This window comes from Lissotriton helveticus, chromosome 3_1 (assembly GCF_964261635.1).
Source record: "Lissotriton helveticus chromosome 3_1, aLisHel1.1, whole genome shotgun sequence".
Taxonomy (NCBI): domain Eukaryota; kingdom Metazoa; phylum Chordata; class Amphibia; order Caudata; family Salamandridae; genus Lissotriton; species Lissotriton helveticus.
The window spans coordinates 517,415,779-517,433,279 of NC_136061.1; the positions used below are offsets into that span (position 1 = coordinate 517,415,779).

The 17,501-nt window shown below is 43.4% G+C and overlaps 1 long non-coding RNA gene across 3 annotated transcripts in view; it reads left to right on the forward strand.

The window, feature by feature from the left end:
• LOC144824647 (uncharacterized) overlaps nt 1-17,501 on the forward strand; it is a 406,972-nt gene that overhangs the window by 7,765 nt on the left and 381,706 nt on the right. For all 3 annotated transcript variants that reach the window (XR_013609036.1, XR_013609034.1, XR_013609035.1), the window contains exon 2: nt 3,017-3,210. This is a non-coding gene — a long non-coding RNA (uncharacterized LOC144824647). The remainder of the gene's footprint in view (nt 1-3,016; nt 3,211-17,501) is intronic.

Genomic DNA, 17,501 nt, shown 5'->3' on the forward strand with positions numbered 1-17,501 from the left:
AACATTGGCCTACACACATTACCATATACATATTCCTTTCAAAGCATGTTTAAACTCATATTTTTGTACTAAGTATCTTTAAAAACCATCTTTCAGACCTATATTCTGTTTTCACTGTTATTCATGAGGTTGTGATGTTTTCGTTAGCCGCGAAGATTGTGACTTTCTCATAAAATAAAAACACATATGTGCACACACATTAGCGTATTCTACAGTTTTCTACACCCTTCGTGTTTATTACTGTACACCTCAAACTCATGTTTTTCTACTGTATTTCTAGAACAACCATCTCTAAAACCTATTTACCCTTTTCGTCGTGACTCCGGATATTGCAAAACCAGGATTTCAATAGCCACCACCGCCACATTCAAACTTATAACTAAATAATTAATTCTAACCATTAGAGTAGATAACTTACTATATAAATAACTCTATAAAAACATTTATCAGAATTTCAATATCTCTATGAAAATGCATATTAATGATTCACTGATTTTTTTTATATTTTCACCAATATTCGCGGCGACGTTGATAGTCGCGACATCCCCGTGACGGTGCAAGTGGTGGCCATGCTGAAAGTCGCGAGGTCATGGCGAATATTGCACATGATTCATTTTTTTTTATTTTGGATACATAACTTTTGTCACCAACACCTCCATTTCGCAACCATGGGGCCAGAGTATCTCCACCCTGACCCCTTATGTGGGCTTTCACACAGATTTTACCCTGGGAACCCATTTCCAAAAGATAAAATGGTGGCCGCAACTTTCTACTCAGGTTGCAACCAGCTAATCAGAGCGGACCTGTTGGTGAATGCATTTATCGCGAAACCACCACAAAATATCCATGGGCAGAGATATCAGTATAATTTAAAACATACATTTCTCAAAAATTACTGAACGGATTTGCACCAAATAAGTAAAAGGCACTTCTTTGAACCAACTTCTACCTCCCTGCCAAATGTGGTGTAAGACCATTCAGCAGCTCGGGCTGTAGAGGTGGCTAAAGGTTCCTATGGGAATTGACATTACAAACACAACCTTATTTCGTGCCCCAAATTCTCCATCCCCACTACAACGATCACCCCAAACTTCCCTAATCATTAGCACCCACTGTGACACCTTTTTGGCCAAATTTCATACAGACTGGTAAAACGACGGCAAAATTATGACCAAGTAAAAAAATGCTTTTCGTATGGAAATTAATTACTACCTACTGGCAACCGCCAATTATTTTAGAGACCTCATCTGCTTACCCTTTTCTTCAATTCACACTTCTTGATGTTCCCCAAAACAATGTAGAGCTGTTATTGCAACTAACAAATTGTAGCTCAGTCTTCCAGCTGATACATTTGGTTTCTTTGCTTCTTCCCTATGTCCTTACCTCTTCAAACACACAAACCATAAAGTGACCACAAAACTTCACTTTAGAGCTTTTAAAACCAATAAAATATTAAGAAAATCTATGATTGCTGGCACAATTTCTATTGTGGTAGGCTGTCCTTCTGTCAAGACTCAGTTACCTGTATATCCTGTTATCTTCTGTTGGGAAGTTGAAGAGAGTTCTAACCCACCCCTGAATCCCTTGTGTCTCTGCGCTGAATAGAAACAAAGCAAAAATAACAAGAAACCAAAAGGAAGGGGGAAAGTGGAGAAAATAATAAACAGAGAAACAAAACACTGCTTCACTTGTAGTTGCTTTCTTGTGAAGTGAATTCTTGAATCTGGCTGTCTAAAATAAAGAAGAGTTATGACAAATACTTAATGCTGTTCGTACTCTCTAGATCTTCGTTATATATATATATATATATAATAAAGCAAACCTAAAATACCTCTCTGCTCTGGTTAATTTGCTCACCAGAGCTGTGGACTTGATTTTAGAGAAGCTTCTCCCTTTAAATAAAACAATAACTCATTAGTCGAAGTGCTATTTGATTCTAAGGGGCACATTATGATGGAGGATTTTCCGCATCCTTCAGGCCGGCGGAAGCCACCGCCGGCCCGGCGGATGCGGAAAATCCTCTGCGGACCCACTAAAGACCCACCGTCACATTAGGATGGCTGGTGGGTCCTGGTTTCAGTCCGCCGCTTTTGCGCCGCGGTTGGCTTGCAACTGCGGCGGAAAAGCTCTAACATGGCTGGCAGTGTCTATCAGACACCGCCAGCCATATTAGGATGGTGTAAAATGTATGCTTTTCCGCGGCGGCTTTTCCGCCGTGGAAAAGCATACGGACCTTCTCTGTGGGGGCCCGTTGCGGGGGTGTGGGGTGCACATGGGGGGTACCGATGTTACCCCCCTGCATTTGCGTGAACAAAGCTGCAGGCACCGCTCGGTGCCTGCCGCTTTGTGCACGCAAATGCGGTGCATGCATTTTTAACATTGCGGCGGGTGCAGCTTGAAGCCGCACCGCCGCAATGTTAAAGATAGAGGATGTGACCGCCACCCTGGCGGTCACATCCTAATTGCACTGGAGGGACCGCCGCAGCCCCTGCGGACGGTCCCTCCTCGTCTAGGGTGGCGGCCGGACGTAAGTCCGTCCGCCATCCTAATAATCCCCTAAGTTCGAATATCTTTTAAATATCTATTTTCCTTTTTACCACAAGGTGGCGCTACTCACTTATCTTTGGTCCACTGATGCTTATATAAGGAAATTAAAACTGTTCGTAGCTCTAAACAATAACCAAAATATGAGCTAAGGAGTTTTGTTCTGTTTCGAGGGTCCTTGGTGTCAAAGTTCGTATTCAAAGTCTTGTAATGTTCAAAAAATGAAAAGCTGTTCGAATGAACACTATGCAATACTTCAGTCTTGTACTCTTTATCAAAAGCGCTTTGTTCAGGGAAATGCTTCTTTCTCCTATATCAAAGTCTATGCTTCTGTAAATGGGGCTTTGTTTGGTCCAAAGTTCAAAAGAAATAATAGCAAAGTTCGATGTTAATATCACTTATTTGTTGTGCGCACTGGAATATTACATGATACCTGACTGATGTTTTCTTTTTTGTTGTTCTCTCGTTGCAGGCGGAACGTTTATGGGAAGATCACCGAAGCTGAAGGGACCGGAAACACTGGGGACGACTCCAGACGAGGACCTGCTCCGATGCAGGAAGATCCGGAAACTTGAAGGAAGGATGAGGCTGTAAAGAATTGGAAGACCGGCGGACAAAACAAGACACCCAGGAAAGCGGGGACCGGAGGACCAAGCAGGATATCAGGTAAGTGAGGAAATGACGATCAGCAGCAACCGGCAAAGCTCCGAGCCGGCTTTTATAGGCAGATGCGGGCGAGGCTCTCATGCGCTGCACGTTTTCAGAATCCACAGTTAGGAACGTGCAGCGCTAATTAGAATACTGACAAGAAGTCTTTAAACAGTGAAAGAGTTGTTTAAACACATATCAACAAGCTTTGCGAAAACCAAATAACCAAGCTTAATATGCAATTGCAGAATATCATGTTCATTATAAGGAATCTTTCATCAAAGCTAGTTCCTTACTGTTACCATGAAAGACAAACCTCTGTTTATGGCAAACCAACCAGTTTCTTACTGTTTTCATGAAAGGCTAGCTCTCTGTTTAAGGCAAACCCTAACAGTCGCCCCCCTCAAAGGCCCCCTTACAGGTCGTGGTTTACCTGGATTTCTTAAATAAAATGTTCTGAGTAAACGTGGAGCATGTACATTAGAAGCTGGTTCCCAAGAGTTTTCTGTGTTGTCATAACCTTTTCAAGCAATTAAATAAAATAAACGACCTTGAATTCTTTTAGCATCTAAAATTTTCTGGACTTCATATTTTAGATGACCTGCTATAGGAATGGGAGGAGGTGGCGTTTCTTTTTGGGTAAGGGGATTGTAAGGTTTGAGTAAGGACACATGAAACACTGGATGCACTGGGTAATCATCAGAAAGATCTAATTTTACTGTGACTGGATTCAATAATTCTTTTACAACAAAGGGTCCTATGAATCTAGGTTGTAATTTTCAAGATCCTTCAATATTCAAGTTTCTTGTGGATAGCCAAACTTTGCCTCCAACCATTCACTTGTGTACTCTGCCAAAAGACACCTTAAGGTTTGTAGTAACGTCTGATTTAAGTGCTCTGTTTGTCCATCTGTTTCAGGATGGAAAGCAGTAGACAAAGCTGGTTCTATTTTTAATTTTGCACAAAGTGTTTTCCAAAATTTAGAGTTAAATTGACTACCTCTGTCAGATACGATTTTACTCGGTAGTCCATGAAGTCGTACTACTTCTTTCAGAAAGATATCTGCAAATTCTCCTGCAGTTGGTAATTTCTTCCGGGGAATAAAATGAGCCATTTTTGGCAAATAATCCACTATAACAAGAGCCGTAGTATATTTTTTACTGGGAGGCAAATTTACTATAAAATCCACACTCAAAGTATGCCATGGTGTTTGTGGGATGGGCATTGGAATCAATAAACCAGCTGGAGCTCTATGTGATGTTTTTTGACAAGCGCAAGTAGGACAAGTTTCAACATATTTCTTAATATCAGAACTCATGGTTGGCCCCCAAAAATGTTATGGCATATTTTCTAGAGTATTCAACCAACCCGGATGCCCTGCTAGGACTGAAGCATGATGCCAAGTAAAAATCTGTGCCTGCAATTCAAGAGTTGGTATATACAAAAGAGTGCCATGGTACAATAGACCATGTTGTACTGAATTAGTCTTATCTTTTAACCAATTTTGAGGATTGATCTCTAAATGTGAGTTATATAAAACTGTCATGAAATCCTGATGTTGTATCGGAGCTAATACCTTTTGAGGTTCTATTATGGGCTGACCTCTTATTTCTTGATTTGTTTCTGAAATATGCCCATACCTGGATAATACATCTGATTGAATTTGCTGTGTACCAGGCCTGTAAGTTATCACAAAATCATAGGTGCTGAAAAAATTCAACCACCGCATCTGACGTGGTGTTAATGCTTTAACAGAACTGAAAAATTGTAGATTTTTATGATCACTAAAGATAGTCACTGGAAACTTAGCCCCCATCAAATGATGAGGCCACTCAGTAAAAGCTACTTTGATAGCTAGAAGTTCTTGCTCCGCTACTGTATAATTCTGTTCAGCAGGCAACAATGTTTTAGAATAAAAGGCAATGGGATGTAATTGCCCGTCTTCTGAATCTCGATGTGAAAGAACTCCTCCTAATGCCACCTGTGAGGCATCAGCTTCCACATAAAATGGAAGGTCTGGGTCAGGATGTTTCAAAATGGGTGCAGAAACAAATTTTTGTTTCAGAATCTGGAAGGCCTGCGATGCCACAGCATCCCCCAAAAATCGCTGTCCTTTTCTTAATAATTTAGTAATGGGGGCCACAATATCTGCAAAATGTGAAATGAATCGCCTATAAAAATTAGCGAAACCCAAAAACCTTTGTCTTCCTTAAGAGAGGTGGGATCAGACCATTCCGAGATAGCTCTTACCTTCTTTTTATCCATTACAATACCTTTTGGTGTTAAAGAGTATCCTAAAAAATCAACTGTGTTGGAATTAAAAGTACATTTTTCTAGTTTAGCAAGTAAACGATGTTCTCTTAATTTTGCTAAAACTGTTCTAACATGGCGTGTATGTTCTTCAGCATCTTTTGAATATATGAGAATATTGTCTATGTATACAATGACAGAGACATCAAGATATTCATGTAACACTTCGTTAATAAAAAATTGAAATGCAAATGGCATGACTGTGTATTCAAATAAGCCAAATTTAGTCTTAAAGGCAGTCTTCCACTCATCATGTTCTTTTACCCGAACCAGATGATAAGCTCCACGTAAGTCCAACTTAGTATAAATAGTGGAATGTCTAAGTTGATCTAAAAGCACCGGTATCAAAGGGAGTGGATACTTATTTTTAATTGTTGCCTTATTAAGTCCTCTATAATCGACACAGGCACGCAAAGAGCCATCTGGTTTCGGAATAAAAAAAGGGGAGAGGATACCGGTGATGTAGAGTGTCGAATAAAACCAGATTGTAGTAATTCGTCCAAATAAGTTCTTAAATATGCAGTCTCTTTTTCTGTTAATGCATATATTCTGCTACTAGGCAGAGGAGCTCCTGGAATTAGATCTATTCGACAATCATAGGAGCGATGAAGTGGCAAAACACTAGCTTGAACTGGATCAAAAACATCCCGAAATTCTAAATATTCTGAAGGAATACCCGTGATGGCTAAAGAAGCTGTTACTGCACAATGCAACACTGATAGATGATCCTGTGTTGCTTCTCTATAACAGGTAGAACGGCAAAAAGATAATTCTAAAGTCACAGTTCTGGCCACTCAATCAATCTTTGGGTTATGAGTAGTGAGCCAAGGCACCCCCAATATTTAGCCAAAATTAGGAGTATCTATTAAATCAAAGCTAATCTCTTCAGTATGACCATTTTGACAAACCATGGTCAATAGACTAGTTTTCTTAGTAATCATTCCTGAAGTTAGATCTGAACCATCTACAGCACATACTGTCTCTGGATGTGTTTTCAAGACTATAGGTAGATCAAGTTTTTTTGCTAAGGTAATATCCACAAAATTTCCTGTGGCACCTAAATCTAAAAGCACAGGAAGTGTATACCTAAACTGAGTGCTCACAATTAAAATCACATGTATTAAGAAATGTTTGGGAATATGTGGCACGGTAAAGGCAGCAGAGAATGAGGTCTGATTATGGCTTTGTCTCGAACAAGTGACCTCTGCCCTTGTCGAGCTTTTCAGTTTTCCGACTCAGAGTCTATTGCAGTTAACACATTCACTTTCTTTTGGGTCTTTGGTTTGACAGGACACTCTCTGGCAAAATGTCCTGATTTTCCACAATATAAACACAACTGAAGTTTCCTACGTCTTTCTTTTTCTTCAGTGGTGAAAGGTCCTCTGAGAGTACCTATTTGCATAGGTTCTGGTTCTGGAAGTTTACTCTCAACTTCCTTCTTTTCTTGTTTAAAAAATGAAAATCTAGATTCTGTTTTAACTCTATCCCCCTTTCTCTCACCTAAACGATGATCCAGTTTGACCACCAAATCAACAAAATCTGAATAGACTTCAGGAAGATCCACAATATGGGCCAACGCATCCTTTAAATCATCTCTTAATCCTTTATAAAAAAGAGACACTCGTTTTTCCTCAGGCCATCGAGTTTCAGTTAGTAGGCGATTAAAAGAGGTAAGATAGGTCAATAAATCTTTTGTTCCCTGTTTCAGATTCAAAAGTTCATTATCACTGGCTTGTATGTAAGTGTGTTTTGCGAATAAACGAGTCATCGTTCTCTTGAACATATTCCAATTATGCAAAATCGGATCATCCCCATCCACATAAGGAATAGACCAATTGGCCGCTGTTCCTCCTAAATAAGAAAGAACAAAGGCCACTTTGGTGACATCTGTAGGAAACTGTTGTGGCTTGCACACAAAATGCAACTGGCATTTGATTAAGAAATACCTGAAACTTACTACTGTCTCCATTAAAACGCTCTGGAGCTGCTAGAGGCACTACATTAGGTACATTAACCGTCACCTCTACTGGAGAAGATGAAGATTTGGAAATTTTAGGTCTAGTACCGGTGTTAAAAGAAGTTTTAAAGGTAGGGGGAACAGGTGAACCCCACAAATTTTCTCTAGGCTTATATTGTATCAACTCTTGTTTTAAGGTTTCATTTTCTTTTTTTAAATGATCTAATTCTAATCGCATCTGTTGTAAAAGCACTGTGACTGACTCTGGTTGGTCAACTCTTCCGCCAAAGCTTGAACCATATCTGACGCATCAATAGTATCTTGATCTAAAGCGGTGTTCATCTTTCCAACAGAAGTAGGATTTGGCTGCTGATTCTGTCAAGACTCAGTTACCTGTATATCCTGTTATCTTCTGTTGGGAAGTTGAAGAGAGTTCTAACCCACCCCTGAATCCCTTGTGTCTCTGCGCTGAATATAAACAACGCAAAGACAACAAGAAACCCCAAGGAAGGGGGAAAGTGGAGAAAATAATAAACAGAGAAACAAAACACTGCTTCACTTGTAGTTGCCTTCTTGTGAAGTGAATTCTTGAATCTGTGCTGTCTAAAATAAAGAAGAGTTATGACAAATACTTAATGCTGTTCTTACTCTCTAGATCTTCGTTATATATATATATATTACCTACTGGCGGTCGCCAGTAGGTATATATAGTTAGGATTTTTTCTCTATGGGATTTTTGAAAATTCTATGTCTAATAACTTTGCCGTTTGTGGACGGAATTGGCTGAAATTTTCAGGAAAATGGCACATTTTGTTTCTGAGCAGCCTTTGAAAATTTGGGGGGGGTTCGTCAAGGGGGGGCCGAGAAAAAAGGGGGGTCCCAAAACGCATTTTTCCCATGTTAATTTCCATAGGGCGGTTGGCCTCACTTTTAGCCCGAACGGCTGAATGGATTTGCACGAAACTTGGCAAAATTGTAGGGACTGGTAGCCCGATGTGCCTTTTGTAGGTCTCAATATATGTGCTCCAGTGGATTTTGAGAAATTAACGTTTAAAAAAAGATATATATCTGTAACAGCGGACCGGGCAGCGGCCCAGGACGCGTACTTTTCGCGCAACGGAGCTTTGTGAAGCGAAGCTGATTGGTTCTCCGGCGTCTGTCAACATTCCAAACAGTCCGTAGTGGCCGCCATCTTGTCTCTCGGTAGGATCGAGAGACAAGAGGAGGCCAAAGCGAAGGGGCAAATGACCATAAGGGGGAATAGTAGATCCTCGCTGACCCCCTAGGTTTGATGTGGAGGTTTTAAAAGGGCCCCGCGGGGCAAAAAAAAAAAATTATAATAATAATCTTACGGCTGAATGGATTTGCACGAAACTTGGCAAAATTGTAGGGACTGGTAGCCCGATGTGCCTTTGCTAGGTCTCAATATATGTGCTTCAGTGGATTTTGAGAAATTAACGTTCAAAAAAAGATATATATCTGTAACAGCGCACCGCTTCGCGTACTTTTCGCGTTACGGAGCTTTGCGAAGCGAAGCTGATTGGCTCTCCGGTGTCTGTAAACATTCCAAACAGTCCGTAGCGGCCGCCATCTTGTCTCTCGGTAGGATCGAGAGACAAGAGGAGGCCAAAGCGAAGGGGCAAATGACCATAAGGGGGCATAGTAGATCCTCGCTGATCCCCTAGGTTTGATGTGGAGGTTTTAAAAGGGCCCCGCGGGGCAAAAAAAATAAATAATAATAATAATCGAACGGCTGAATGGATTTGCACGAAACTTGGTAAAATATTAGGGACTGGTAGCCCGATGTGCCTTTGCTAGGTCTCAATATATGTGCTTCAGTGCATTTTGAGAAATTAACGTTCAAAAACAAGATATATATCTGTAACAGCGCTCCGCTTCGCGGAGATAAAATTATATCTGTATTACCTAGCTGTTGCTAACACCAGTTAGCGACGGCTTGTAGGAGATAGCGACCATCTTGGGCCCCACTTTGCATGTGAGTGATATTTATCACTAATGACATGCAAAGTGGGCATGCCAAGATGTTAGCGACTGGAAACAGTCTCTAACATCGCTATCTCCTATTATCAACTTTTGGAAATATTCGAGATAAGCGCGAATATCTCCAAAAAGTAACAGCTGCCCTGAGCAGTTCTTAGCCATGTTATCCTATGGGAGGTGGATAACATGGCTAAGAGGATTAGCTCGGTAATGCATGAATATCGCTGAGTTTTCAGCGATATTAATGCATTGCGGTCGGTTTTTATCGTATTTGCGATAAACTTTGATAATAGCAAGGTTTATCTGCGATAATTTCTGACGGTAAAAAAATCTTTGCAATGCATCGTTAGGGATAAATATCGCTTAACTTTGGTAATATGCCCCAACGTCTGTTAACGTTCGATTCGAAGGAAATCAGGAAGTGTTGAAAAACATTGTCTGCGCCATCTTGTCTTTTTTCAAATGCCACACTTTTGTCGTGCACGGCAGCCATTTTAGATGCCTTGACCAGACCCACTCTGTGCACGCTGTCGATCCTTAGCATGGCTCCCCACCCTCGCAAGCATCTCCCCCAGGCAGTGGTCACCCCCGCTCTCTGTCTTATGCATGGGTAATAAACCTCCCCCCATCTGCGCTGCTCTTTCCTGAGAATCACACCCTGTGCCCGCCCGACACCTCCCTTTCGCCCTATTCACTACTGCACCCTCTGACACTCCTTTTCCTCTGTGTCCGATTGTCCAGGCTGGTCCTAGGGTATCAGCTAGCCCTGCAGATGTAGTTTATGGCCACAGCTGTAAAGATTCACCCCTCTTCAAAGGAGTTATAGTAGATCAAGGCCCACACTCGATGAGATCCGTCACAGCAGAAGCGTTGCTATTATCTGAAAACCATCCTGTATTGTGATTGGGGAGGGGACCGAGCGTGAAGCGGAAGATTCCAGGGATGACTCTTTGTACATCAAAGTTTTTACAATTATGTGTCACATTAAAAATATATAGCACTCCGACAAAGTAGTAAGATTATAAAACTTTAATAATTTATAAATATATACAAGAAAACAAAAATAGTAATAACATATAAACATTTTTAGGGAAAAACAACGAAGTAGCGGTCGGCTGTGCGAATAGTCCCAACGCAGCACAACGTCCAGATTTCCGGCGTGGGGCGTCGCGGGGGGTGGGTCATCAGTAGCAAACTGTTGTGCGAATAGTTCCAAGGCAGCAGAACGCGCTGAAATCTAGATGACACGAAAGTGATGTCTAGTAAGTTGCCACCCAGCAAATAACGGCGTGGGGCGTCGCGGGGGGTGGGTCTTCAGTAGCAAACTGTTGTGCGAATAGTTCCAAGGCAGCAGAACGATGGCACCAAGGTGATGTCCAGTAAGTTGCCGCACTGGTTTTGGTATCCTACAATGCTGCTCCGAATAACGGCGTGGGGCGCCCCGGGGGAGGCGGCGTGAACGGGCCTCTCCAGGTGGAGTGTCATCTGTTGTAGTGGGGCGCCCCTTTACCGTTTCAGTTGCCATTCCGTCCGTTTTTGGTCCACTGTGTCAAAAGCCGCAATTCAGCTGAGTTGCGCCCACTCTTGCGGTGCAGCGATAGGCGGCTGTCACAGGACTCTCAAAATGGCGGCAGGCTCTTTCCTTTTTGGGCCTGGTCCACTGAAATGGCCCTGGGACACCTTGGAAATCGGACGCTTGTCTGCTAGGTCTTGGACCCCATTCTCGAAAGCGTCCCCTCCGCCTTGAGAATTCATCAAAAGTTTTGGGGGCCCCGACTCCTGCAGGCTTCTGGTGGGGAGCGGCTGCCATGATTGCTCGCGGAATGACCACGACGGAGCTACGAGATGGTGGTGCTCTCATGCTGACGCCAGCTTCAGTCTGAAACATCCAGAAACAAGGTGGGGCTTTCATCGTTTGGAAAAAAAAAAAAAGTTTTCATCCAATGAAAAGTGTTGTTTTTAGGTCATATGATCAAGCCTTCCATCATTAGGAAACCAAAAGTAAAATGAACCAATGAAAAGTTTTATAAACAAGTCACATGACCTGTTATGCGGCATAGGGTATAAAATGCGGAGAAAATACGTTGGCACGTGAGGCGGCGTCAGTAGCAGACCGATGTGCGAATAGGCCGAAGGCAACACAACGCGCCAAGATCCGGATGGCACCGAGGTGGTGTCCAGCAAGTTGCAGCACTGGTGTGGCCATCCTACAATGTTGAAAGTCGGCGTGGGGCGCCCCGTTGGCCTGTGAGTTTGCGTCAGTAGCGGACCGATGTGCGAATAGGCCGAAGGCAGCACAACGCGCCAAGATCCGGATGGCACCGAGGTGGTGTCTAGTAAGTTGCCGCACTGGTGTGGCCATCCTACAATGCTGAAAGTCGGCGTGGGGCGCCCTGTTGGCCTGTGAGATGGTGTCAGTAGCGGACTGATGTGCGAATGGGGCCAAAGGCAGCGCAACAATATTTTCTGACTGACACCACAAGGCGCTGAGATGCCAAGATCCGGATGGCACCGAGGTGATGTCTAAGTTGCGGACTGATGTGCGAATGGGGCCAAAGGTAGCGTAACAATATTTTCTGTATGGAAGATACCACTAGGCGTTGAGATGCCAAGATTCGGATGGCACCGAGGTGATGTCTAGCAAGTTGCTGTACTGGTGTGGTCATCCTACAATGCTGAAACTCGGCGTGGGTCGCCCCATTAGCCTGTGAGATGGCGTCAGTAGCGGACCGATGTGCGAATAGGCCGAAGGCAGCACAACGCGCCAAGATCCGGATGTCACAGTGGTGGTTTCATAGTTGAGAGGCACTTCATCTGCAGTGGGGCGCCGAGATCCGGATGGCACCGAGGTGATGTCTAGCAAGTTGCTGTACTGGTGTGGTCATCCTACAATGCTGAAAGTCGGCGTGGGGCGCCCCATTAGCCTGTGAGATGGCGTCAGTAGCGGACTGATGTGCGAATGGGGCCAAAGGCAGCACAACGCGCCAAGATCCGGATGGCACCGAGGTGGTGTCCAGCAAGTTGCCGCACTGGTGTGGCCATCCTACAATGCTGCGCCGAAAGTCGGCGTGGGGCGCCCCGTTGGCCTGTGAGTTCGCGTCAGTCAGTGGGGGCTGTTTGAGGATCTGACTGCATTGGAAAGCAATGTGATGCTGTGCGTCGCCCCCAAGATGGAGGTTCCTCGGCTGCAGTGGGGCGCCCCTTGGTGTTTCACTCGCTATGCAGCTGAGTTGCGTGCGCACTTGTGGCGAATAGGCCGAAGGCAGCACAACGCGCTGAGATCTGGATGGCACCGAGGTGGTGTCCAGCAATTTGCCGCACTGGTGTGGCCATCCTACAATGCTGCGCCGAAAGTCGGCGTGGGGTGCCCCGTTGGCCTGTGAGGTGGCGTCAGTAGCGGACCGATGTGTGAATAGGCCGGAACCAGCACAAGGCGCCAAGATCCGGATGGCACCGAGGTGGTGTCATAGTTGAGAGTTCTGAGCAGCGCTTGTAACACTGTCTGAAGCTTATTTGCACCTGCTGCAGCTTCACTATTGCCCTGGTGTGGCCTAAGATCGCCCATGACATAGGCGGCCACCTCCCGGGGTCCGGCGGAACTTTTTTCCTTTTCCTTTGTGCATCTTGTCCCACAATCCGTTTGACCTGAAGACACGACCAGGTCCCTGAATGTGTGCAGGGGGACGCTATTGATTGAATCAAAATGGCGGCTTCACACCAAGCTGACTCGAGCGTTGCTGCTGATGCTATACAGACAAAAACTGGTTTTCAGTTTGTACATTCTTCAGGATTTTTCCATCCAAGGCTGGTTGAGAGTTTGTATAACAATGGCTTCAGATTTTCAACATACTACTCTTCAACATTCTTCCTAAATGTAACAATGTGAGACTCACTAGGAGAACGGTGTAGTGAGGGCCACAAACGGCTGTTTATCTTTCCTTTCAAAATGCTGCCAACAATATTTTCGGAATGGAAGACAACACAAGGCGCTGAGATTCGGTTGGCACCGAGGTGGTGTCCAGCAAGTTGCCGCACTGGTGTGGCCATCCTACAATGCTGCGCCGAAAGTCGGCGTGGGGTGCCCGAAGGGGGGGGGGGAGGCGGCGCAAACGAGCCTCTCCCGCTTCTCCATGTGGAGGCAGTTCATCTGCAGTGGGGCGCCGAGATCCGGATGGCACCGAGGTGGTGTCTAGCAAGTTGCCGCACTGGTGTGGCCATCCTACAATGCTGCGCCGAAAGACGGCGTGGGGTGCCCGAAGGAAGTGTCCTTATCCAGGGCATTATCGCTGTATCATGTCCTCCACTAAAATGGCCCTGGGACACCTTAGAACTCGGACGCTCGATTTTTTTTTCCTTTCCTGTACATGCAAAAAAAGGTAAATGCCCGGTACGTTACACGCTTCATCTGCCACGATGAACTCTCCAGAGGAACCGAAAAAAAATATAGTTGTGGTAACTATACCATGCATCGTCATATGGAGAGGTGGCACCAATTAATTATAGTGCTGCATAAAAGAGAGATTTGGAGGAGAACCCCTGACCTGCTAGTACATTCATCAAAGAAGTGGCACTGAGAGCTTCAGAGGCAAGGGAAACGGTCCCAAATATTTAGAAGAACTTTGGAAAGATTAAAATGACATGTTTAGATTGTGGCAAATTAATTTCATGTGGACAGATGAGTGTTACTCTAATAAATACAGCATATGAACATCATCATAGTCGATGGTTGGTAGAGACATTTTGACTATATCCTGGACCTGCCCGTCCTCGCCCAAAATGGCGCCGGAATAAATGGGACTCGTAACTCCTTGTTGTGTACTGGTTGCAGAACCTTGAAATCACGAGATACGTATGCAGTTTTGAAGCACATGGCGGGCGGGGACGAGAATTGATTGAATATTTCGACATCCCTATTGATATTAAGTTCTGATGTGTTATTGATTACTGTACTGTTGAAAGTTCGAATTAACGTCACCCATGGTACTTGCCCGCAAATGTATATCTAGATAATTTTATTGTAACTGGCCCTGTCGTATTTTAATTATAAAATGTACGTCCACCGATTCCGTAACTGTTAGACACCTTAGTTCTTGCAACCTAATGGCCCGCCCGTTACGTTCCTCTACAGTGTAAATGTCTACTCATCACATACGATTACAGTTTGCTCCGTGGCCGGCCCACGTGGTTATAGGCTCGTATTTGTATAATGAAATTTTCACAATAAAGGTTTTTAAAAGAAAACATGGTAGTAGTATATACATTGGTAAAGTTTGTAATAATAGTCACTGTTTTAGAATCATTAAAAGGCAAGTGAAATAAAGCAGACCAATTACATGAAGGGTAAAAGGTATAATACGAAGGAACGCAGTAAAGATAAATGGTCAAGGGCTGTTGTGTTTTCTATTCCTGCAACATAAAGTGATCGATAAGAATCTCATATTCAGGCGTATCGGCGACTAAGACAGCAGGTCGACCCTCTTTTGCTCAACGGCTCCATCATGGGACGAAGAAACGCTCTTTTTCTCGAAAAAAGAATATATTTTACTTGCAGGACAGTTGTAAAATTTCCGGGAAAGTACATTAGCCTGGAACATTATAACATATATTTAAGAAAAAATAATGTTCGGAAGTAATGAAAAGCGTAATTTTTAGGTCATATGACCAAGCCTTTCATCATTACAATAAGAAAAGTAAAATGAACCAATGAAAAGTTTTATTAACAAGTCACATGACTTGTTATGCTTACGTTACGCGCTGCGCGCCCCGGATGACTTCCGGATGCGCTAACGCGGCGCGTCATATGACGCATTACGCGACAACGCAGGTCCAGAATATAGTCAAAATGTCTCCACCAACCAGCGGTCGGAACACAACCCCTTTCAGCAGGCTAAATAGTTCTGTTAAATGAGAACAGAAGGGACAGGCAACAAGAACCATCAGTCAAAGAGGGGAGGGCTAGTTCTTCTCTACCGGGTTACATTGGGGCGCTACCGGAACTGATCGAATTGGTAGTCTACAGTGTTTCTGGATGTTTCAGACTGAAGCTGGGGTTAGCATGAGAGCAGCATCATTTCGTAGCTCCGTCGTGGCCATTCCGCAACCAATCATGGCAGCCGCTCTTTATCGTTATTTTGGGCGGGGTGGGTGGCGGAGCCGAGCTGTTTTGCAGCCATCATTGTGTGGAGTTCAGTTCATCTCACTAGTTTTGTATTTGTCATGAGGGGTTGTTCCTAATGTTTCTATTTTAGCGAGGTCAAAAAGAGATCCCATTAGTGGCCTACTGATTTTGCTCGATTCCTTTTCTTTTTTTTTACACGATTTTTCGTTATCTGCAAAGACTAAACAGAGTATTGCGACTCTGTGTTTGTTTGTAAATAGAGAATGAACCAAAGAGAACTAATTCTAAAACAGTAAATACTTGGATAACAATCAATCAAATGGAGAGAGAAGCAGGCACGACGGATTACAACGGGGGCAAAGGCCTGCGTTAACTACCTTTCACTATCTGCAAAGAGAGAGTACTCCTAATAGAAATGAGGGGGGGGGGCACCATTCAAAGCAGATCAGTGTGCATAAACACGAAAATGTTTTCACTTACCACGTACTTGACATTCGACAGCTTATGATATTTGCTATTAAAAAACCATTGAAATTCACTGAAAAAACCATAGGTTATAGACCATATATAGTTAGGAATTAGCATTTACAAAACCTTGAAAATTCACTGAAAAAACCATAGGTTATAGACCATATATAGTTAGGAATTAGCATTTAAAAAACCTTATTTTACTCACACAAAACCATTGAAATTCCATATATAGTTAGTTGCACTAACTATATATCGCGCACCCGCAATCCACTGCTGATGATGTCACATATTACATCATTCATGACATGGTCAGTGACATCACTGATGACATCACTGATGACATCTCAAATGACATCACTGATGACATCACTGATGACATCAGTGATGACATCATCCAGTGACTGTGTGTTTCTGTAAAGTTTAAATATGTTTGATATATTGAAGAATGAGTGGATGTATAAGTGTCTGGATGAAGGATTTAGTAGGTGCGTGACTGACTGTATGAGTGAGTGAATAAATGTGTCGTACTAAATGCATGGGTTAGTGACTAAACTGTCTGAATGTGTGCATCAGTATGTCTGTTGTGATGTAAACTGCTGCATGTGTTGATCATTAGCTATACGAGAGGCTATATGTGTTATTGATTGGTTGCCCAAGTATTTGTATGGGAGATTGAGTTTGTGTGGGGGTGGCTGGGAGGTGTGTGACTCTGTGCATAGATGTGTGAGCAGTTGATTTACTAGGTGTATGAGTTCAAGAGTGCATGTGGAAACAGCTACATGGGCGGTTGACTGTGTGCATGAGTGTATTGATGAGTGAATGGATATCTCAATGCTACATGTCATAGTAAGTACATATGTAAAACACAGTACATGTGAGAGTTGGCATATATAAATAACTGTGCATGAGAGCCACTGAATGTGTGAGTGGCTGTATGGATCATTGTGAACTTGTATCAGGGATTGTATAAGAGAGTAAATATGTGTTAGTATATGTTTGAATAAGTAAGGTGTGTATAACTGTATAGTTGAGGAAATGGAGGTGAGATTGTTTCTTTGCATGACTGACTAGGTGTGTGAGTAACTCCATGGATGAGTGACAGTGTGTGAGTGTCTGTATACACTGAGTGTATCTAAGGTTATATTAGAGTCTGAAGAGGTTCATCGTATTAGCACAAGAATGATGTCAAATGAGATGTCATCAGTGATGTCATTTGAGATGTCATCAGTGATGTCATCAGTGATGTCACTGACCATGTCATGAATTACATCTCGTCTGAGGGATGCGGGGGTGGGGGGGGCTGCTTTGGATCTACTGACCTCCTTCCTTGCTGGGAGGGAGCAAAGAGTCAAACTGGGTGAGTTTCTATCTCCATCCCGACCTGTGCTATGTGGGGTCCCTCAAGGGTCGGCTCTTAGTCCGACCCTATTTAACATCTATGTGACTCCACTG